The sequence below is a fragment of the Orcinus orca genome, chromosome 8, assembly GCF_937001465.1.
Source record: "Orcinus orca chromosome 8, mOrcOrc1.1, whole genome shotgun sequence".
Taxonomy (NCBI): Eukaryota; Metazoa; Chordata; class Mammalia; order Artiodactyla; family Delphinidae; genus Orcinus; species Orcinus orca.
Window position 1 is genome coordinate 17,252,583 of NC_064566.1, and position 24,749 is coordinate 17,277,331.

The following is a 24,749-nucleotide window of genomic DNA, read 5'->3' on the forward strand; positions in this document are numbered from 1 at the left end:
TGCCTAATGCTGACTTATGCCTGGGCTGGAGGTCTATATGTTAGGTAGCATTAATTCAGAAGGTAATCCAGACCTCCTTTTGAGTCTCTGGGAAGCAATATATCTCTTTGTTTACCCCTTGTGTAATGAATTCAGGCTTTAATTGTACTAAATAAGGGGTGGAGAATTTAAAAATAAAAAGGTTTCGGTGGTTCTGGGAACGTGCCTTTATTCCTGTGATAAAAGAGCCGTCTCTCCCAGTCTCCATTTGCTGCATTGTTTCATTGCTTTGCATCTCCAGTAAATCACAGAGGCTGGGATCTTGTCCCTTAGCTGAGAACAGTGCCTAAAATGGCTGCTGTAGGTTTGCCTAATAAAGCTTTCAGCTTAGGGCTTCCATTTTTGACTATCATCTAGAATGGCTATATCTTCCTGTGAACTAATATCCTTTATCGGACATTGGCTTGCCTTCTACCTGGGACTCAAGGAGAATATATGTATTTTTCCCGGTATGCCTGTAAATGAGGCACATAAAAGAAAGATGCCAGTTCCATCCTATTAAAAGGTAATAATAATGATGATGATGATGATGATGCTAATGTAGCAGACACTGCCTCATCCAGCCCAGGCCCTAGGATCTCCCTCTGTTTGTTCATACATCCTCTCCTTCCAGCTCCACTCCTGCCCCTGATGTTGTCCTGTAACTCTGCCCTTAGGGTACTCCAGCTACTTTGCCTGCAAGTGTATAGAGCCAGAAGGTTCTATGATTTTGCATCCCATCTTTCCTCACCATTCTGGCCACGAGTTTTATTCAGTGACTTGCGTGGTACAGGAGTATGAAAGGTGGGGAGCACGGCAAATCTGAGATATAATTTACTCTCTAGTCTTTTTCTGCAGGACTAGGTGATAGCTGGTTTTTTTCCTGGAAGTGCACCTTAGCTTGGCTCCTTTCCCTTCCCTGTCCTGCATCTCCCACTCCCTTTCGATTTTCTCCTGGGGGCACACATCCTCTTTTCATGGTCTGCTTCTGAAGAACCCTACCTAAGACAACCACCAGCTTTCAATTAAGCACTTACTGCTGCCCAGTCACATTAAAATATTTAATTCTCACCAAAAAAACCTTTGCAGTAGATATCATTAACCCTGTACTATAGAAGAACACATTAAACAATTTTCCCAAATAGCTCATTAACCCTGTACTACAGAAGAACACATTAAACAATTTTCCCAAATAGCTAATAAATATTCCAGCCCAGATTTGAACACAGATTCACGCAACTATTAAGACCTGTTGTCTGAACATGTGACATATGCCTCTCAGTAGAAAAAGTCTGATGTTAAGAGTCAGTATTTTCATTATAAAATAGTAGCTGAGGAACTGATTTACCAGTCAGGAACATCTGGATTCACACCACTCTTTTTACTTGGTGTGTGAATTTGGGGAAGTTGCTAAATTTTCCTAAACATTAGTTCCTTTTTTTAATAAAAACAGGGAAACTAATATCTGCCCTCTTTATCCTTATCTTTTAAAAATTAGGGTAGGATAATATGATGAAGGTGAGAATGGCTTTGGAGTTGTAAGGTAGTATTAGAGGAAAGAACATGAACTTTGGATCCGGATTTGATGGTTGATTTGACAACTAACTAGCAGTGTGGTCTTGGGCAAAATATTCACCCCTGTGAGCAATGGTTGCTTTTAAAAAATGGGGATAACCATGCCTTCTTCATAAAGGTGTTAAGATGAGTTGGGCTGGGCTGCTCTGTAAATTGCTGTGAAAGTCAGCTATGTCCAAGGTCTAGCCCAGGGTAGTTCCTTGATAACTGTTAGCCAGACCCCCTTTTTTCTTTACTTTTCTTCTTCAAATAGGTGCCTGGACTCAGAAATAATCTAGAATTTTCACTTTTTTTTTCTGTTTGCTCATAGAAGGAGCATGTCTTTGGGGGTGTGTGTGTGTGTGTGTGTGTGTGTGTGTGTGTTACATACAAGCGCATATTTTGATTAAGCTTTTCTTTGCTTTTATCACTTGATACACTTTCATTTTTTGCCGTCTTTTCATGTATATTTTATTCCCAATCTGTGTCAGAAATCTTATGCAAATGTCTTGTTTGTTTCTATTTTCTTCCTTTATCTACCCAGCTCTGCACTTTTATGGAGCTTATTTTTCTCTTACTGACTTCTTTTAATTGTTATGTGTTTTAAATCAGGCACTATGAAAAGAAAATGTGTGTTCAGTGTGTGTGTGATTTCAGAGTGTGTGTGTGTGTGTGTGTGTGTGTGTGTGGTTCCCAGTGGCAGGGGCTCTGGGACAGGCTCACGGTAGGATACTGCACATTTGAGTATCAGTCCCCAGTGACAGAGGCTTGCTCCCTGGGAAGTATCATAAACACTCAGAAAGAGTGACCTGAAAGACCATTTGAGTTTCCCATTTACAAATGGGAAAGCTGAGAGCAGGGGAATGGTTCATTCAGTACTGGAGCCCAGGACCTATTATTTCTGATCCAAAGCTTTTTCACCACACTTTTGAGAAGAGTTAGAGATATACAGTACCTGTAGAAAGGATTTAATCTATATCGACACTTGTTATTCAGAGTATACTTGTAAAATTTGTTTCTTCTGTCCTCTTGCCAGCTGTTCAGGCTTTCTGACGATACTGTTTTGGTTCAGTTAAAATCCAGTCCTTTTGCAGTTCCGGACATTCCCAGTTTTGTTAAAGATTAGGCAGACTCAGAAGAGAGTTAGAGTGGCTTTGAATTATAACTATGCCTATTACTGGGTGCACAGACTTAGAAGGTTATTTCATCTCCCAGTTTCTTCATCAGTAGATTCAGAATGATAATATATGTCTTAAAGAGTTGTTGAGAAGATGAGATTTTATAATATAGGTAAATGGCCTAATCTAGAGCCACATGCATTAATTACTAATAAATGGGTCTTAGAACACTAAGAATACGAAGCCTTTCTCTGAGTTACAGAATATATTTGGTTCTTTGTGGAAGTAAGGATGCATATAATAAATTCCAGAGTAAGATGGGTTGTTTGGGGGAAGTTTTAGTGAAAAATTGCTATGTACTTCTTTCTTAGGTAAATAAGGTAAAAGAATATCAAAATGGGCTGATTTACCTTATAACAGTGATATCAAGATAATGGAAGGCCCCCTTCTCGATCTCCCTACCTTCTGCAGGAGTACAGCTAATATTAGACAGTGTTCATGTTTTAGAAACAGACTCACAGACATAGGAAACAAACATGTTTACCAAAGGGGAAAGAAGATGGGGGACAGATAAATTAGAAGCATGGGATTAGCAGGTACAAGCTACTCTATATAAAATAGATAAACAACAAGGTCCTACTATATAACACAGGGAACAATATTCAATATCCTATAATAAACCATAATGGAAAAGAATATGAAAAAGAATATACATATATGTATAACTGAATCACTTTGGTATATACCAGAAACTAACACAACATTGTAAATCAACTACACTTCAGTTAGAAAAAAGAAAGTGTTCACATTTTGTTTCCTTTGCTCTTTTAGTCCTGGAGCTGCACGTGAGTTGGGGGGCGCAGTGAGAGGGTTATTCCTTAAAGAGTGTTACTTCTGTATATGTCACATTGAATTTGTGTGTCCCTGAGCCTCTGCACTCCAGCCACCCAAATGTATCCCAATACAACACTTGAGACAAGAAACCCCCTACTTAGCGAAGATCTATTTTGTGTTTGGAATTGCCCCAGGTACTTTTTATACACTATTTTATTTAATTCTCACCACAGCTTTGTGTTAGAATTACCTGCACTTAACAGATGAAGAAGCTGAGATCTGCAATATTTTTTGTAAGAGGACAAACGATAGACATCTGTGGCTTTGCAGGCCGCATGCGTCCTGCCCAAGTCTGCTGTTGGAGTGTGCAAGTAGCCACAGACAGCATGTAAACAAATGTGTGTGGCCATGTTCCAATACAACTTTATTTTCAAAAGCAGATGGTGAGATGGATTTGGTTCATAGATTGAAGTGATTATGAGGTAAAACCACTATTTGAAATGAGTTTTGTCTGCCTTCAGAGCATATGTACTCTGCATTAATATCTACTCTCTCCCAGCAGGTTTTGAGATTAGAAAGAAACCCAAATGTATCCTGCTGCTAGATGGAAGTTCTCAGATTCCAAAGTCCACAGCTTATAAACTGGCACAACAGCTAACTCAGGAGAAGTTCCTTGAATTAGAGGCTTCGTGTCTGGAAAGAAATGGCTGTGTCTCTCAGACAGGCCTTTCATGTTTGGTCCAATTTCGTGAGGACAGGCATGACACCAGTGGGCCAGATGTGCTCTGATCGGGCCTTGGCACTCTCTAGCTCGGACCGTGAACCATGTCAACGCTTTGGGTTTACATTCAGGGTTCCAGAAGGGCTTCTCTCTGAATCACTCTAAATTCACCTCCAAGTAGGTGAAGATCCGAATATTACCCAAAGGTGAAGAAAGAACCTAAATCAGGACCAAGAGCAAGTAAAGAGGAACCTGAATGTGGCCAATGCCTCTCAGTAAAGCTACACTCCATTGGCTTTGAAAAATAGCCCAATTATCTTCAATTTCAGTGTGCAGAAAAATGATGAAGCAATGTGACCTCATACCATAAATCCAGCACACATAAACACTCCCTGTATAATTAGTTGCTGCTCTAAATTGTTCTTGTCTAAGGGAAATGAACGGTCAGTTCTATCTGTCACCCAGGGGAGACATGAAACAGTCACAGAGTAAGACCATTCCTGGTGATCTCAGCCTTCAAAGAATAGAAAGCTTGGGTTTCGAGTTCAATGCATGTGCTATCAGACCACCTGTAATAAAGCACAGCACAGTGATGGAAAGAACCCTACCATTTAGAATTCATCAGCATGAATTTGCCAGCCAGAAAGGGTGGGAGAAAAGATCCTGGAATTCCAAATTAGAGCACCTGGCTGCTGTTTTCATGTAGGACCTTGGGCAATTGTAGAGGGAAGAGTTCTGGGCCTGGAGCCAGATGACTTGCTTTGAAGTTCCAGCTCTCACAATTATCATCTGGTGGACCTGTGCAAAGTCACTTCCTGTGGCACAGATGGCTCTGTGTTCATTCAAAGCGATTCTCTGCTCTTCCTAAATCCAATTAGGCTGTGTTTCCTAGGCTCATTATAGTCAGTTTGGCCATGTGGCTGAGTTCTAGTTAATGGAATGCGGGTGGAAGGAAAGAAGGCCACTTCCAAGCCTAGACTGTAGAAACCTCCCTTCATTCTCTCTCCTTTTCCTCATGTAGGCCAAGTATAGGGGATCTCTCTAGGGACACCAAGAGGCTGACAGAGAACCCTGGCTTCCTGAGTGGAGCCAAGATCATTTCTATCTCCCTCCTCTGCCCACCCGCCTCAGCCTGCCAACAGGACTTTAAATAAGAGGGTAAAACCACTGAGATTCCAGGATTTATCTGTTAGATAAATGTGTTAACATCTTAATTACAATGGTGATAAGAAAAGCTAATATCTGAGCCCTTACGTTAAGATAGGCATTGAGATCCCGTGAACTGTCTCTCCTGGTCTTCAAAACAGCAACTTTGTAAGTTTTATTGATGTTCCTATTTCAGATTTGAAGCTGAGACATACAGAGCTAAGATACCTTGTCTGCTTTCACACAGTTAATGTGTGGTAGAGCAGTGACTTGCTTGAAACCTTAGTTTCCTCTGCATAATAAAGATGGCAATCTCCGCCCCATTTACCAAAAATGTTATCACGTGTGTCACATGACTTAGGTGGCAGAAAGGCCCTTGGAAGACTAAAAGCATCACATAAATGTCAGATGTTATTATTATTGATCTCTTGGAGCCTCAATTTTCATAACTATAACATTTGTTTTACTTAATCACTGTTTTTAACACAGTAACATGATGTTCCACAGAGGCGGGGGATGGTGACAAGCTAACATTCCTTGTCATGTGTGCAATACAGAGTAGGGAGCATGAGAGGTGAGTATAAGCAGGAAGAGGTATTTATAAGGATTCTTCTCTTATCTTGTCCTCTTCTCCTCTATTCCCTCCAACTAACTATTTCCTCTGGTCTGTAATTAGGCATGCTATTACTAACTAGTACATGACATCCTAAGTAACCTTGACATTTCTCAAGTGGCTGATATAATACATACAGAAGTCCAGATCATAGGACTTAAAGAAATGGGAAAATTTGGCTTTTATGAATTTTCATTTAAAGAAAATACAAAAATTGTTATAGCACATGCTAGTTGATACTGATATTCAATTCTGATATAATTCTCAGTCCAGGCCAGATCTCGGGACATAAAGAAATGGGAAAAATCAGGTTTTACGGTTTTTCCTTTAGAAAAATAGTAAGTCATTATACCACATACCAGTTGACTCTGAAGTTTAATTCAAACTTAGAAGGGAGAAATTCATGACAGATTATTGAAGTACATTTTTAGTATGTCTGTCATCTAAGTCTTAATTCAAACATCACAAGCTATAGGGCTCCAATATGTTTCTGACTTGCAGAAGTGTTTTGCTTAACTTAAAGAGTGACATTCATGGAGTGTTAAATTGGTATCAGGAAATTTCTTAGACACACGCAATCTGTATCTGCTTGGCAATAAGAAAGATCTAGAAACTTTGAGGCTATGTTCCTGCATGACAACAATTGTTTGGAACTGAAGAGTGCTGTATATCTAGATAGGCCCTGCACTATATCTGCTTGGCCACAGTCTTTGCCACTCCCTGTTGCCTCTCAACATGGTAGCCAAGTGCCAGTTCCCATTTAACCCCATCCATCTTGACTGTTTGCCTCGTTTACACTGATTTTATGCTTCTTGTACTGAATCTGCTACCTGTGCTTTAGAATATAGCTTCTCTGGGAAGACAATATTTAGTGCTAATGAAATTGCACCCTCCTCTCCGTTGCTTCTGGAGCAGAGAGAATGTAATAATTCTGGTTATTGAGTAAGGCAAGCTTTCCAATGTTTGTTCAGGTACTCTGCATTTTGCGTGAAAATCCTCCCTTACCATCCCTTCTCTACTTGAATATCCTCTATCATTCACACTCACCTATAGTGTCACCTCCTCCAGGAAATCTTCCATAACATTAACCACCTGAACACGCTGGGTTGGTTTTCCTTTATATGTTTTTGTTTGTTTGTTTGTTTGTTTTGTTTTGTTTTTGTGGTATGCGGACCTCTCACTGTTGTGGCCTCTCCCGTTGCGGAGCACAGGCTCCGGACGCGCAGGCCCAGAGGCCATGGCTCACGGGCCCAGCCGCTCCGCGGCATGTGGGATCTTCCCGGACCGGGGCACGAACCCATGTCCCCTGCATCGGCAGGCGGACTCTCAACCACTGCGCCACCAGGGAAGCCCTCCTTCATATGTTTTTACATAGGACTACATGCTCATTTCTGTCAAAGGACTTAGCGCAATTGTTGATTTACCTGTTTACCTATCCCACTGAAACATAAACTTGGAAGACTTACCACCCTTTCTGAATATGCCATGTTCTATCCAGTCACCATGCCTTTGCATATGCTGTTTTCTCTTCCTGGAATGCCCTCTCCCATCTACAGCACTATCCTTAGCACAGGTAAAATCTACTCACCTTTTAGGTCTTCTCAAGCAGTGCCTTTTCAGTGAAACTTTCCATGGAATCTTTACACTGGCTTGGTTCCCCTAACCAGCACTCCCATAATGCAATTCTAGACCATAATACCTATCACAAAGTACTCTACCTCTCACACCAGATTCTCATCTCCTCGACATGAGAAAGATCCTTGAGGGAAAGGGAGACTTTATTCTCCATAACTTTAGCATTAAGTAGTATACCTGGCACATAATATTGATATAAAGATATTATATATACGTGTGTGGAAGGAAGGAAAAAAGGAAGGAAATTCTTTGCGACAAGGTAGGCTCTTATCCAAGTTCTTAGTGCTATTCTCTACCCTCGTCTCTTTCATTCCAAATCCAGTTGGGCTACTGCTAACTTTTTATTGAATACCACTGATATGATCTGGCCTGGGTTGCTTTCTCTACTGCTTAGTAATTTTTTAAATGAAACTATCATGCAGTGTCTTATTTTGTCAGACAACATCTCAGTGGCTTTCCTTATTGTTTGAGTCTCTCTGTCTTAGAAAAGTCCTAGGTAAATGTCTATAGTTCTGTAGTGTAATTTAGTGTTAGTTATTCTTCCTATTCTCCAGGCTCTATCATCACCTGTGTCTTTTACCAGAATGGTCTCTGCAATCATTAAGGCTCTTTTGGAAGTAAGTGACAAAAATCCATCTTGAACAGTTTGAGGAAAAAAAAAAAAAGCATGAGGTGTTTGTTTGCCCAGATATCATACAGCACAACTACGTCATAGAGAGGACAAATTTGCAATTTAACTTAAGGGACAATTGCACTCAAAAACTTTGGGGTCATCATGACTACCTCTTACCTTAATTTCTTCATCTAACAGCTCTAGCTAATCAACTTGATTCATTGTGTCTTAAGTCCAAAAATTCTAGGAAAGAGCCAGAATTGGTAGTTTGATTATGGTTTCTCTTCCTTGGATCCACCAACTCCAGCTGGGAGAAAATCACACATTTCATAAAGTGTCTACTTCTGCAGTTACCATGCAGGGAGTGGAGAAAGGGTCAGAAGAGCAGGGGCAGGTCAGGCAAACAGTATGTCCATTTAATTCTGTGACTAGATATTTGGGGATTAGCATCCATTTACTTTACAGTCATTTATTGAATATCTACCATGTCTAGATACAAAAAATGCAGCAATGAATAAACTAGATAAAATCATTCCTATCTTATAATGGACAGTTTTCCATTCGTCAAAAAATATTTTCCGGGCACTTACTGTATACAAAGGCTGTACTAGGAACTATGGTGAGGTGAAAGTGAAAGACGCCAAGATATACATATAGTCTCAGGTCTCACAAAGCTTTCAAACTGAATGGGAAATAGCATGTTTGAACAAGCAAATGTTACACAAGACTGGTCAGTCCATTCATTTTAGCAGACATTCACTGAGAATGCAGCACATGCCATTGTGTTAGGCACTGAGGATATGAAGATGGATGAGAAACTGTTGTGGTTATTAAGATGTTCATAGGCTAGGACAAGGACTCTGAGATATAAACAGTTAATTCCAACCAAGGATAATTCAATATTTTTTGACAGAGCTGTATGAGAAAGAAGATATCTTTATGAAGCAAAATGTTTTAGAAGAATCCAGGAGAAACCGTACAGGTGGCAGAAAAGCCTAAATAGAAAGAATAAATCTAATCCCAATGGAAGTAGCTGGAGCAAAAATGCAGAGGCAGGAGGGAACAGAATAGAGTTTATAAATGGTGACAACCAGGCAGGAATTTTAAAAGAGATGCAGGGCATAAACCTGGAAATGCAGGTGGGACCAAATTTTAGCATCTTAATGAGTTCAGAGATTTTTGCTTAATGATGAGAAGTCACTGAATGTTTTTAAACATTCAGAAGTCACTGAATGTTCTGGGGCTCAGGGTGGACTGCCCCAAAATATGCCACAACAGTATATTGATTATTTCGATTTAAAGTTACTTAAAAAATGGCCAATGCAAAAGGGATGTTCCGACCCTCCCTGAAGGCAGGAAAGAAATCTCTCATGTGAAAGGTGTACTCCCTGCATCTGGAGGTAGAAGGACACTCTTATTGAGAGAGACAGGGAATTCAGTCCAAAAAACCTGTATAAACAGACCTTGTTACTTTAATTTACTACCCCAAACCCAAACTCTGTTTAGATTCATCACTAATTGAGCACCCAAAACCCAAGTTTCTTTGTCCTGTCAGTTCCTCACAAATGTATCATGTCTCTGCCTAAAAAGTATAAAAGCTGTCTGCTTTGGCCACTTCTCAGGTCCTATTTCTATGAGACCTCCGTGTGCACAAATTGAAATTTGTTTCTTTATTTTCTGTTACTGTGTCTTATGTTAATTTTATTATTAGTTCAGCCAGAAGAATTTAAGAGGGGTAGAGGGGAAAATTTTCCCCTCCCTGACAACAGGCAGTACCTTGATGAAAATACATTTTAAGTGTTTAAATAAAAAGATGTGTGGGCTTCCCTGGTGGCGCAGTGGTTAAGAACCTGCCTGCCAATGCAGGGGACACGGGTTCGATCCCTGGTCCGGGAAGATCCCACATGCCGCGGAGCAACTAAGCCCGTGTGCCACAACTACTGAGCCTGTGCTCTAGAGCCTGCGAGCCACAACTACTGAGTCCACATGCCACAACTACTGAAGCCCACGCACCTAGAGCTTTTGCTCCAGAACAAGAGAAGCCCCTGCAATGAGAAGCCTGTGCACCGCAACGAAGAGCAGCCCCCGCTCGCCGCAACTAAAGCCCGCATGCAGCAACGAAGACCCAACACAGCCAAAAATAAATAAATAAAAAAAAAATTAAAAAAAAAAAAGATGTGCTACTGCTTGGATTCCTGCTGGTGGAGCAGGTGGGGTACCATTTGGGGGTGGAAAGAGACAAAGGGTCTGTTTAAAAACTGTGATTGAGATTATTTTCTCCTTTAATTTCTTTTACATTTCATAGCTTTTGAGGGATTTAACTTATATTGCAGCTCTCTGTCATCATCTTTCCAACTAAACAGCAAACTCTTTGAAAATAAGGGGTGTTGTTCATTTTGCATCCTCTGGAGCCTCACACAGAGCCCCATTTAAAGTAGGTTCTAAATAAATACTTAATGGATACGAAACTGGTGGATGGATGAATGAATGAAAAAAATAAATAGCTTCAAGAGAGGAATTTAAATATTCTATACTCTGAGTGCCCCTAGCATTTGTTCACATCTTGACTATCATAGGGAGACAACACATTGTGATGCAAATCTTGACTGTTACTTCCTAAACGTGTGAACTTGTGTAAGTGTCTCTATTTCCCAAGCCTCTAATTATTTTTTTTTCCTGCTGAAATGAGGCTAATAATTTTTACTATCTCACAGTGGTGGTGTGAAGATGAAAAGGAACACTCTATGTAAAGCACTTAGCTTGTTACTAGCACAAAGTGAGAACTCATTAAATGGTATGGCTTAATATGTTGTCAAGAGCCTACTAGTGATAGGGTCAGAAACAGCAACCTTTCCTCATTCTTTTATTTATTCATTCATGCACTTAGCATTCAGTGCAAAATGTTAATAAATACCTATTATCAGGCACTAAAGACACAAGAATGAAAAAGATCCAGCTCAAAGAACTCACCATATCCTAGAGAATAGGGGTTAAAAAGCAGGCATTTACAATGCAGTGGGATAAGTGCTACTAAGAGGGAATATATTTGGAGGACACAATTGTTGAGCTAACCTGTAATGTGAGAGCAGGCAGGGCTAGTTCAAGGAGCTGTAATTCAATTGGCTGGAGCTTCAAGGGCAGACTGGAGAAGTGAGCTAAGTCAAGTCATGGTAGACTTTTCAGTTTCTCACAGCATTGAGAAGGGAGTCCTAAACTCCCTACTCTTCATCTAATTCAACCCCAAATATCTTTTTACTCAGGTCTAACCTATAGTTCCCTTTCTGACTCTGTAGACTGACCCATGTCTTAGGAAGTACAGGGGATTCTCAGAAAGCCGTGGCCGCACTGGATGGCAGATTGCTCTTTGCTGGAGTCCAGGCTGCCTGTCTGGGCTTGCCTTTTCAGCAGGAGAAGGGATCCAGCTGGGACTGACTTGAGTCAACTTGCAAAACTCATTCCACACGTGTGTTCTCTAGAGCTGACTAAGAAGTCCTTCACTGGTGGCGTTAAAAATCATTATTTGTCAGTCTGTTTGAATATGGGAGGTCTGGTGCTGGCTGTGCAAAGAGAGTCTGAATAGAGCAGAAGAATCAGAGGCATCAATTGGTTTCACTGAGCACTAGAAGTCTTTAAAAATTAAAGTTTAGTTTTCTCCCCCCAGGGTTTTGTTTTAGTTCCCTGAACAAAACCATCATTCTCTGTTTTTAAAGACAGGAAAGATGGGGTTGCATTGTTGTGTTTCACCGTCCACCCTTTTACTTTCCAAGATGTCACAGTATAACCGGTTTGGCACCGTAGTGCTCTTCTGTTCATCCTTTCTTCCTTTGGAGTGCTAGCTGGGAAAATTGATTTTTTTTTTTTTTTTTTTTCAGACTGAGTGAGGTAAGCAAAACATGATTGGGCTGGGGAGACGGGGGAGAAATGACTTCATCAGACTCAACTTTCCAACCCTGATGGTGTCAACTGAAAAAAATGCATAACGTGGGAGCTGTGAATTAAGTTTTACTTGGGGCAGAATGCGAACTGTAGCCCAGGAGACAGCCTCTCAGATAGCTCTGAGGAGCTACTCTGAAGAGGTAAGGGAGAGGGTCAATACACATGTGATTTTGGTGAAGCGGGAGGTGTGCAGTCAAGCACACATGCTGACAGAGGCTGGCGGCTGGTCACGAGGGACACATGTCCCCGTTCATGATTTTAGTGTTCTTCTAGATATGAGAAGATGCAAGAAATTGGGCTCATAAAATCTTCTCCCCCAAATATCTAATCCTCTCAAGGCCCATTCTGCCAGTTTTTCCAGAGCACAAAGGGTGTCATTCCTGATCTCCTCCCTGAACTCCTTTGAGGGTGTGCTGAAGGCCAGTGACTGCAATGACTAGTGGCTTCATTCTTATAGAGCCCGATGTCAAGTGACAGTTTTTAGTTGGCAATAGAAAGAGATGAAAAATGAAGTCCAAATTAGAATCTATCCAGTCTGATACTTTCCCTGAGCAATGGACACTGTCCTCTGGTTGGTCACACTGATTCTGCTCTGGCCGCATTAGTGGTCTTTGCCGAGTGACGTTTATTTTCAGAAAGGATGCTGTCATTAGCCTATGGCCATCCAGCGTCAGTATTTTGGAATATGCCCCAAATAAGGTTGGATAAACAAATGCTCAGGTTTTTCATTCTGGATTAATTCAAGCCAAGAGGGCAACTTCAGTTGGCAGCCCGTGATCTGGCTGAGACATGCCAAAAGTAAATTGTGTTTTCTAAGGTGGTAACTAGCTCATCAAGTAAGGGCTACTGATATATTTGTTTGGTTCTTCACCTGTGCCAGGGGCTTTACCTACACAAGCTTATTTAATCCTCACTACCATCCAGTGAAGCAGGTGGTATTATTTCTCTTTTATTGGATGATAAAAATCGCTCAGAGAGACCAGTGGTTTGTCAAGGATCACAAGCCAGCACAATAAGTGGGGAGTTGGATGTAAATCTGGATTTATTTGATTCCTGTGCTTATTCTGCTGCACCCATAGGGCAAAAGGTAGAAAATTCGGTTTGCATTCTCACCAGTTTCTTTCTGAGATGAATGCCCTTCTTTTTGTGTGTCTGTAGCAGTGAAAGTTTCAGAGATTTTTAGAGAAATGGCAACATACTGATCTGCTGCTGAGGGGAACATTGCTATGGGTGGAACTCAGGGCGGCTCTCTGTTCACATTTCCTCTACATCTCACAGACTGTTTTGGAAAGAGGCCAGGTTCAAATAAATATACCAGCAACTTCTCCAGTGCTCAGATACTCAGTATGATGATCCTGGAGTCTAACAGCAACTTGAGAGAATTGGAACTGGGATTTCAATTACAAGAATTGGCTTTGGGGTAGGGATTTAGGCTCCATTTCTGGATAAACATTTTACTTGCTGTGTTTTCTCGGGCAAGTTACTGCATGTCTCTGAGGTTCAGATTCCTCGCCTATAAAATGGTGATATAAGATTTTTTCCTCTCAGTTATTTTGATGATTTAATGTGATAATTAATGTAGGTGACTGGCACATAATAGGCTATTATTAAATGGTAATAATTTAATAAATTATTAAATGGTGACGATTATTTATTATTAACATGAAGTCAGAACATTAGGGATCTGATTCTGGTTCTTCTATTTGCTTACTCTTAAACCTTTGCTTAGTTACTTAATATTTATGGGCCTAATCTAACGCAAAACCAATACACAAAACCCACAAAAGACAAAACAAAGCAACAAATAAAAACAACTCCATAAAATAAGGGGTTTGGATTAGATCCCAGCATTTTCACTACCAAGTATTCCTTCTCTTAATCTTCATCTACTACTTGAACTGCATTAATACTAAATTTGTTTTCCTATTCTTAATTAAAGATATATATATATATCTGAGCATGCAGCATGAACAATAAGAATTAAGCCAACGATAGGAACAAAACAGTAGTAAATATCTTTAATGAGTCCATGTTTTCATTAGTATATGAGGCCTTGTATAAACATTCAATTTCCGATAGTTAGTTTTTGAATATCTAAAATAATTCACAGATCCTTCTTGGTGCTTTCTTGGACCCCTGGAAAATTGAGAACTGCAGGTATGGCACTACTGGCCTTGTCTAAGGTTCCTTCAGCTAAGTTAGGTCTTCAAAACCCTGGGCCTGTCCTTAAATTTTAAGGCTGTTTTCCCCTAATTTTCTACTATTTTGCCCTCAAATTGCTTTTTTTAAAAAACATTTTTATTGGAGTATAATTGCTTTACAATGTTGTGTTAGTTTCTGCTGTATAACAAACTGAATCAGCTATATGTATACATATATCCCCATACCGCTCCCTCTGGCGTCTCCCTCCCACCCTCCCTAACCCACCCCTCTGGGTGGTCACAAAGCATCGAGATGATCTCCCTGTGTTATGCGGCTGCTTCCCACTAGCTATATATTTTACATTTGGTAGTGTATATATGTCCATGACACTCTCTCACTTCATCCCAGCTTACCCTTCCCCCTCCCCGTGTCCTCAAGTCCATTTTCTACGTCTGCGTCTTTATTCCTGTCCTGCCCCTAGGTTCATTGGAACCATTTTTTTTTTAGATTCCGTATATATGTGTTAATACACAGTATTTTTTTTTCTCTTTCTGACTTACTTCACTCTGTATGACAGACTCTAAGTCCATCCTCCTCACTACAAATAACTCAATTTCGTTTCTTTTTATGGCTGGGTAATATTCCATTGTATATATGTGCCACACCTTCTTGATCCATTCATCTGTCGATGGACACTTAGGTTGCTTCCATGTCCTGGCTATTGTAAATACAGCTGCAATGAACATTGTGGTACACGTCTCTTTTTGAATTATGGTTTTCTCAGGGTATATGCCCAGTAGTGGGATTGCTGGGTCATATGGTAGCTCTACTTTTAGTTTTGTAAGGAACCTCCATATTGTTCTCCATAGTGGCTGTATCAATTTACATTCCCACCAACAGTACAAGAGACTTCCCTTCTCTCCACACCCTCTCGAGCATTTATTGTTTGTAGATTTTTTGATGATGGCCATTCTGACTGATGTGAGGTGATACCTTATTGTAGGTATCACCTACATTTCTCTAATGATTAGTGATTTGCATTTCTCTAATGATTAGTGATGTTGAGCATCCTTTCATGTGTTTGTTGGCAATCTGTATATCTTCTTTGGAGAAATGTCTATTTAGGTCTTCTGCCCATTTTCGGATTGGGTTGTTTGTTTTTTTTATATTGAGCTGCATGAGCTGCTTGAATATTTTGGAGATTAATCCTTTGTCTGTTGCTTCGTTTGCAAATATTTTCTCCCATTCTGAGGGTTGTCTTTTCATCTTGTTTATGCTTTCCTTTGCTGTGCAAAAGCTTTGAAGTTTCATTAGGTCCCATTTGTTTATTTTTGTTTTTATTTCCATTTCTCTAGGCAGTGGTCAAAAAGGATCTTGCTGTGATTTATGTCACAGAGTGTTCTGCCTATGTTTTCCTCTAAGAGTTTTATAGTGTCTGGCCTTACATTTAGGTCCTTAATGCATTTTGAGTTTATTTTTGTGTATGGTGTTAGGAAGTGTTCTCATTTCATTCTTTTACATGTAGCTGTCCAGTTTTCCCAGCACCACTTATTGAAGGGGCTGTCTTTTCCCCATTGTATATTCTTATTGTATATGGTCACCTTATCAAAGATAAGGTGACCATATGTGCATGGGTTTATCTCTGGGCTTTCTATCCTGTTCCAATGATGTATATTTCTGTTTTTGTGCCAGTACCATAGTGTCTTGATTACTGTAGCTTTGTAGTATAGTCTGAAGTCAGGGAGCCTGATTCTTCCAGCCCCATTTTTCTTTCTCAAGATTGCTTTCACTATTCAGGGTCTTTTGTGTTTCTGTACAAATTGTAAAGTTTTTCGTTTTAGTTCTGTGAAAGATGCCATTCATAGTTTGATAGGGATTGCACTGAATCTATAGATTGCTTTGGGTAATATAGTTATTTTCACACTGTTGATTCTTCCAATCCAAGAACATGGTATATCTCTCCATCTGTTTGTATCTTCTTTAATTTCTTTCATCAGTGTCTTGTAGTTTTCTGCATACAGGTCTTTTGTCTCCTTAGGTAGGTTTATTCCTAGGTATTTTATTCTTTTTCTTGCAATGCTGAATGCGATTGTTTCCTTAATTTCTCTTTCAGATTTTTCGTTGTTAGTGTATAGGAATGCAAGAGATTTCCATGCATTAATTTTGTATCCTGAAACTTTACCAGATTCATTGATTAGCTCTAGTAGTTTTCTGGTAGCATCTTTAGGATACTCTATGTATAGTATCATGTCATCTGCAAACAGTGACAGTTTTACTTCTTCTTTTCTGATTTGTATTCCTTTTATTTCTTTTTCTTCTCTGATTGCCATGGCTAAAACTTCCAAAACTATGTTGAATAATAGTAGTGAGAGTGGGCAACCTTGTCTTGTTCCTTATCTAGAGGAAATGGTCTCACTTTTTCACCATTGAGAATGATGTTGCCTGTTGGTTTGTCATATATGATCTTTATTATGTTGAGGTAGGTTCCCTCTATGCCCACTTTCTGGAGTTTTTATCATAAATGGGTGTTGAATTTTGTCCAAAGATTTTTCTGCATCTATTGAGATGATATTATGGTTTTTATCCTTCAGTTTGGTAATATGGTATATCACATTGATTGATTTGCCTATATTGAAGAATCCTTGCGTTCCTGGGATAAACCCCATTGATCATGGTGTATGATCCTTTTAATGTGATGTTGGATTCTGTTTGCTAGTATTTTGTTGATGATTTTTGCATCTATGTTCATCAGTGATATTGGTCTGTAGTTTTCTTTTTTTGTGATATCTTTGTCTGGTTTTGGTATTAGGGTGATGGTGGCCTCGAAGAATGACTTTGGGAGTGTTCCTCCTTCAGCTATATTTTGGAAGAGTTTGAGAAGGATAGGTGTTAGCTCTTCTCTAAATGTTTGATAGAATTTGCCTGTGAAGCCATCTGGTCCTGGGCTTTTGTTTGTTGGAAGATTTTTAATCACAGTTTCAACTTCAGTGCTTGTGATTGGTCTCTTTATATTTTCTGTATCTTCCTGGTTCAGTCTTGGAAGGTTGTGCTTTTCAAAGAATCTGTCCATTTCTTCCAGGTTTTCCATTTTATAGGCATATAGTTGCTTGTAGTAATCTCTGATGGTCCTTTGTATTTCTGTGGTGTCAGATATTACTTCTCCTTTTTCATTTCTAAATCTGTTGATTTGAGTCTTCTTCCTTTTTTTTTGGAAGAGTCTTCATCCTTTTTTTCTTGATGAGTCTGGCTATGGTTCATCTATTTTATCGTCTCAAATAACCAGCTTTTAGTTTTATTGATCCTTGCTATCGTTTCCTTCATTTCTTTTTCATTTATTTCTGATCAGATCTTTATGATTTCCTTCCTTCTGATAACTTTGGGGTTTTTTTGTTCTTTTTCTCTAATTGCTTAGGTGTAAGGTTAGGTTGTTTATTTGAGATTTTTCTTGTTTCTTGAGGTAGGATTGTGTTGCTACTAACGTCCCTCTTAGAACTTCTTTTGCTGCATCCCGTAGGTTTTGGGTGGTCATGTTTTCATTGTCATTTGTTTCTCGGTATTTTTTGATTTCCTCTTTGATTTATTCAGTGATCTCTTGGTTATTGAGTAGTGTATTATTTAGCCTCCATGTGTTTGTATTTTTTACAGTTTTTCTCCTGTAATTGAGATATAGTCTCATAGTGCTGTGGTCACAAAAGGTACTTGATATGATTTCAATTTTCTTAAATTTACCAAGGCTTGATTTCTGACCCAGGATATGATCTATCCTGGAGAATGTTCCATGAGCACTTGAGAAGAAAGTGTATTCTGTTATTTTTGGATGGAATGTCCTATAAATATCAATTAAGTCCACCTTGTTTAATGTGTCATTTAAAGCTTGTGTTTCCTTATTTACTTTCATTTTGGATGATCTGTCCATTGGTGAAAATGGGGTGAATGTGTTACTGTGATTTCTGTGAATGTGAATGTGTTACTGTGTTACATACTGTGAATGTGTTACATACTGTGAATGTGTTACTGTGAATGTGTTACTGTTGATTTCCCCTTTTATGGCTGTTAGCATTTGCGTTATGTATTGAGGTGATCCTATGTTGGGTGCATAAATATTTACAATTGTTATATCTTCTTCTTGGATTGATCCCTTGATCATTATGTAGTGTCCTTCTTTGTCTCTTGTAATAGTCTTTATTTTAAACTCTACTTTGTCTGATATGAGAATTGCTACTCCAGCTTTCTTTTGATTTCCATTTGCATGGAATATCTTTTTCCATCCTCTCACTTGCAGTCTCTATGTGTCCGTAGGTCTTAAGTGGGTCTTTTGTAGACAGCACATATATGGGTCTTGTTTTTGTATCCATTCAGCCAGTCTATGTCTTTTGGTTGGAGCATTTAATCCATTTACATTAAGGTAATGTTCGATATGTATGTTCCTATTCCCAGTTTCTTAATTGTTTTGGGTTTGTTATTGTAGGTCTTTTCCTTCTCTTGTGTTTCCTGCCTAGAGAAGTTCCTTTAGCATTTGTTGTAAAGCTGGTTTGGTGGTGCTGAATTCTTTTAGCTTTTCCCTGTCTGAAAAGGTTTTAATTTCTCCTTCGAAACTGAATGAGATCCTTGCTGGGTAGAGTAATCTTGGTTGTAGGTTTTTCCCTTTTATCACTTTCAATATGTCCTGGCACCCCTTTCTGGCTTGCAGAGTTTCTGCTGAAAGATCAGCTGTTAACCTTATGGGGATTCCCTTGTTTGTATTTGTTGCTTTTCCCTTACTGCTTTTAATAGTTGTTCTTTGTTTTTAATTTTTGATAGTTTGATTAATATGTGTCTTGGCATTTTTCTCTTTGGATTTATCCTGTAGGGGACTCTCTGCACGTTCTGGACTTGATTGACTATTTCCTTTCCATTTGTTAGGGAAGTTTTCAACTATAATCTCTTTAAATATTTTCTCAGTCCCTTTGTTATTCTCTTCTTTTTCTGGGACCCCTATAATTTGAATGTTGGTGCATTTAATGTTGTCCCAGAGGTGTCTGAGACTGTCCTCAATTCCTTTCATTCTTTTTTCTTTATTCTGCTCTGCGGCCGTTATTTCTACTATTTTGTCTTCCAGGTCACCTTTCCATTCTTCTTCCTCAGTTATTTTGCTAGTGATTCGTTCTAGAGAAATTTTAATTTCATTTATTGTGTTGTTCATCATTGTTTCTTTGCCCTTTAGTTCTTCTAGGTCCTTGTTAAACGTTTCTTCTATTTTCTCCAATCTATTTCCAAGATTTTGGATCATCTTTACTATCATTACTCTGAATTCCTTTTCAGGTAGACTGCCTATTTCCTCTTCATTTGTTTGGTCTGGTGGGTTTTTACCTTTCTTCTTCATCTGCTGCATATTTCTCTGTCTTCTCATTTTGTTTAACTCACTGTGTTTGGGGTCTCCTTTTCACAGACTGCATGTTTGTATTTCCCATTGTTTTTGGTTTCTGCCCCCAGTGGGTGAGGTTGGTTCAGTGGCTTGTGTTGTCTTCCTGGTGGAGGGGATTGGTGCCTGTGTTCTGGTGGGTGGGGCTGGATCTTGTCTCTCTGGTGGGCAGGACCACGTCCAGTGGTGTGTTTTTGGGTGTCTGTGAACTTAGTATGATTTTAGGCAACCTCTCTGCTATTGGGTGGGGTTGTGTTCCTTTGTTGCTAGTTGTTTGGCCTGGGGCATCCAGCACTGGAGCTTGCTGGCTGTTGGGTGGAGCTGGGTCTTAGCGTTGAGATGGAGATCTCTGCGAGAGCTCTCACTGATTGTAGTTACTAGGGCTGGGAGTTCTGTGGTGGTTCAATGTCCTGAACTTGTCTCTCCCACTCAGAGGCTCAGGCCTGATACCAGGCCAGAGCACCAAGACCCTTTCAGCCACACGGCTCAGAAGAAAAGGGAGAAAAAAAAATAAAGAAAGAAAGAAAAATTATTTAAATAATGAAAAAGAAGAGAGCAACCAAACTAATAAACAAATCCACCAATGATAACAAGAGCTAAAAACTAAACTAAGATAAATATAAAAATCAGAAACAAATCAGTCACAGAAAGCAAACTCCAAGTCTACAATTGCTCCCAAAGTCCACCACCTCAATTTTGGGATGATTCATTGTCTCTTCAGGTATTCCACAGATGCAGCATACATCAAGTTGATTGTGGGCATTTAGTCTGCTGCTCCTGAGGCTGCACGGAGAGATTTCCCTTTCTCTTCTTTGTTCGCACAGCTCCTGGGGTTCAGCTTTGGTTTTGGCCCCACCTCTGCCTGTAAGTTGCCCTCGGGCATCTGTTCCCACCCAGACAAGATGGGGTTAAAGCAGAGGCTGATTAGGGTGCTCTTGCTTGCTCAGGCCAGGGTGAGGGAGGGATACGGTAGTCATAATTGTAATGTGGGGCGAGCCTGTAGTGGCAGAGGCTGGCATGACATTGCAACAGCCTGAGACGCGCCGTGTGTTCTCCCAAGGAAGTTGTCCCTGGATCATGGGACCCTGGCAGTGACGGGCTGCACAGTCTCCCGGGAGGCGAGGTGTGGATAGTGACCTGTGCTCGCACACAGGCTTCTTGGTGGCAGCAGCAGTGTTAGCGTTTCATGCCCGTCTCTGGGGTCCATCCTGATAGCTGGGGCTCGTGCCCATCTCTGGAGCTCACTTAGGCGGTGCTCTGCCTTCTGTGGGCACACAGGGAAGGAATCCCCTCTCCTTGTGCACCCTGAAACAATGGTCTCTTGCCTCTTCGGCAGTTCCAGACTTTTTCCCGGACCCCCTCCCAGCTAGCTGCAGCTCACTAGCCTCCTTCAGGCTGTGTTCACACAGCCATCCCCGGTCCTCTCCCTGGGATCGGACCTCTGTAGCCCGAGCCTCAGCTCCCAGCCCCTGCCTGCCCCGGAGGGTGAGCAGACAAGCCTCTCAGGCTGGTGAGTGCTGGTTGGCACCGATCCTCTGTGCGGGAATCTCTCCGCTTTGCCCTCTGCACCCCTGTTGCTGTGCTCTCCTCTGTGGCTCCGAAGCTTCCCCCATGCCCACACCCTGTCTCCACCAGCGAAGGGGCTTCCTAGTGTGTGGAAACTTTTCCTCCTTCACAGCTCCCTCCCAGAGGCACAGGTCCCGTCCCTATTCTTTTGTCTCTGTTTTTTCTTTTTTCTTTTGCCCTACCCAGGTACGTGGGGAGTTTCTTGCCTTTTGGGAGGTCTGAGGTCTTCTGCCAGCATTCAGTAGGTGTTCTGTAGGAGTTTTTCCACATGTAGATGTGTCTTTGATGTATTTGTGGGGAGGAAGGTGATCTCCACGTCTTACTCCTTCGCCATCTTGAAGGTCCCCCCTTCCCTCTGATTTCTGATAAACCAATTCACTGTTGTTAGCATTCATGCACGCTGATTGTGCCCCCCACCCCGCCTTTTTATAATACACACATGTAGGGCAAAGACATCACTCTGGATCCTTGTTACTCAAAGCCAGGTCCATGGACCAGCAGCAGCAGCATCACCAGGCAGCTTGTTAGAAACGCTGACTTTCAGACCCCACTCCAGACTGACAAACCTGAATCTGTAATTGAACAAGATCCCCAAGTGGTTTTTATATTCATTAAATTTGAGAAGCACTGGATTAGAATCCAGGTTTGAACTGAGCATCAGCAATTCCCTAGTAAATTCGAATTTCTGACCTGTTGCCTTGCACAAGCCATTCAACTTCCGTGAGCCTCTGTAAGATAAGGATAACAGTGCCTGCTTGTCTTACCTGGAGGTTTTGTTGTTAGTCTTAAATAAGCAATAATAAAATATTTCATAAGCTTATTAACTAATCTTAGAACTTAAAGTGCATAGTTTCATAATTATAACTTTTTCTAAGAATCGGAATGAAAAGTTTACTTAAATTCTTTTTACCATTTAGAAAACTCTTCAGAATCACATCACTGCTCCCCTTGGGGATTATGAATACCTCCCTCTCAGTTCTGTCAAGATTGAATTAGAGTTATCGGTTTACCCTTCTGCCTCCTCTTGAGATTAACTCTTTGAAAACATTCACATGGAGGCCATATTTGACTCTCCTCCGCTTTCTCTCCTTCCTTCTGTGTGCCCCTCCATCTTCTCCGAGTGCCTGGAACAGAGCGGACCCTGCATACGAGCTTGCTGAACCAACAAATAGATACAATACTACTTGATAGCATCACTCTGAAAAACAAAATGCAGCCAGTGCAGTGAGTCCCTGTACCACATGTTTAATAGTGTTGTTAAGAGAATCCAATGAGACGGGGCATGCGGTGGCCCTATGTGAGCTGTAAAATACTGGGTAAAAATGAGAGACCATTATTAGGCATATGTGGTCTGACAGGGTCTTACAGATGGTAGTCACCTGTCATGATGAAAATTGTCTTTAGCCAAAGCTGGAATGGTAGTGACTTCAGAGGCTCTTGAGGCAGTGAATTATAAGCTGTTGTTTCTGCTCCATCCTTAGCCAGAGTTTTCATTTGCCATGTCTGTTTGCTCCTGGACTGTGTGTCTGCTGTTGCGCTGGGGTAGGGCAGCCACCTTGTTAAGCTGGTGTGCACACCCTGCTCTCAGCAGCTGTGGGTGGCCTTCTGGGGTGTTGCGTTTGGTTGGCAAGGACTCTGTGCCTGTGCCGTATACTTGATGTGTTTATATGCTGGGTTGCTTCATTAGGAGGCTGGCTCAGATTGTTTCACTAAAAACAATAAAGCCCACACTGGAATAGAACAGAGTTGAATAGACGTTTATCTTTTCTACAGGTCAAATCCATGAGTAATTTTCTGGTTTGAAGGCAATATTTAACATTCTGTCTGGGGAAATGCTGTCAACCATGTCCTATCCCAAGCTGGCTTCATTTAAAGAGATTGTAAAAAAAAAATCTGAAGATTCTTAGACTATACCTTTTTCTTTGTTTAAACATTTCCAGGGAGTAGTTGCTCTCCATGTCTTGATCCTGATGTGCAATCCTCTTAGAAGTGGGCTATGTGCTGCCGACACACACTTGTGCAGGTAAGCTTTCTTTGAGTGCTGTGAAGCAGGAAGGCTGACAGACTCTTTACTCCATCAAATTCAAAGCTGTCTCCCATACTGCATGTCAAAGGCAAGGATGGAAAGATGCTTCCACCTGTCAATAATTGGGGCCTACTGCCCAGAGCAGAGGAGAGAGGTGGGCTGGGGGAGTGGTCCAGGGATGACCAGTGCCTTGTGTTGTCATAAACAGTGGAATAGTCCAGTCGTATCTGACTCCTTTCAATCACTGAGTCGCTTCCAGTTTGCAAGCTAAGAGACCTCAAGCTTCCGTATCTTTTTTAAAAATGTTCAACTTCTATTCTAGCATCCCAAAGTTAATCCATTCACCCAGCTTTATCAGTGTACAGACAAAAAAGAGGGGAGGCTCAGAGAGGTCAAGTGACTGGTTCAAAGTCACACAGCTAATACTAGCAGAGCTGGGATGACATCTTCTGCTGGTGAATTAGCCCCATTGTCCTCATAGAGAAATCGCATTCATGGAGCATGGGAGGATGCCTTTATTTCATTGATTGAACCAAAGTTTGAAGGAAATTTGTAGCTGTGGGACCTTGAGGGAGCTACCTAGATATTTTGAAAACCTCTCATCTGAATTATTCTCATCTGTAAAATGGGGATACCTGTATTGTCTACAACAGGTTTTGTGTGTATGAGATGAGATCATGTACACAAACTCTTAATACACTTTAGGAACACTGTTCAGGAAAAGAGACTCCAAATAGACCCTTCCATTCCTGACATATTAGAATTTTGGGCTGTACAAATACTGAGTTGTTTGTTATTCATCATGTATTAGAAAGTATTCAGGTGTTAAACATAATGCAACTTGGAGAATATGACTCTATGACCTTAAAACTGAAATTTCCTTACATCGAATATAGTAGCATAAAGAGATTTTAACACTGACTTCAGAAAAATTTTTAAACTGTTTTCAAAGAAAGGTCCGATGCAGCAACCCTCTCTAACTGGGTAAATTGCGAATATGGGTACAGGCTGTTGTTTTTGCTCTAGGGACAAAAGAGCTCATTCAAATGATTTCATGGGAATCCGTTCTTTATGGCCCGTTTCCATGGTCACTAGCTAAACCTTGTGCAGGACGACACGCTGTAGGGCCAAGCACCAAAGAAGGCAGCCCAGTGTCATCGAAGCCAATGCTGTCCTGCCTCCCTGGCCAGCGCACGGACTTGCTAAAGCCACTGGATTTGCCAGTGCTCTGATTGCTGGGCCTTTCTGGAGCTCAGCGGTTCCCTCGGAGCAGTTTACACAGTTAGCTGTAGATGGCGATGTGCACCAAGCACCTCCACAGAGCCGGTGTGTGGGGGGCGGGTGGTGGCGCATCCAGCTGTGGCCTGCTGAGGCTCAACTCTGTGAGTCCTGTTTTAAGTTCCTCGTTGGTCATAACCCAGCAGTT

General features: G+C 40.8%; 1 pseudogene; it reads left to right on the top strand.

Moving 5' to 3' along the window:
• Positions 1-23,428, top strand: part of LOC101286936 (endoplasmic reticulum mannosyl-oligosaccharide 1,2-alpha-mannosidase-like) — a 497,816-nt pseudogene extending 474,388 nt beyond the window's left edge.
• The last annotated feature ends 1,321 nt before the right edge of the window (positions 23,429-24,749 follow it).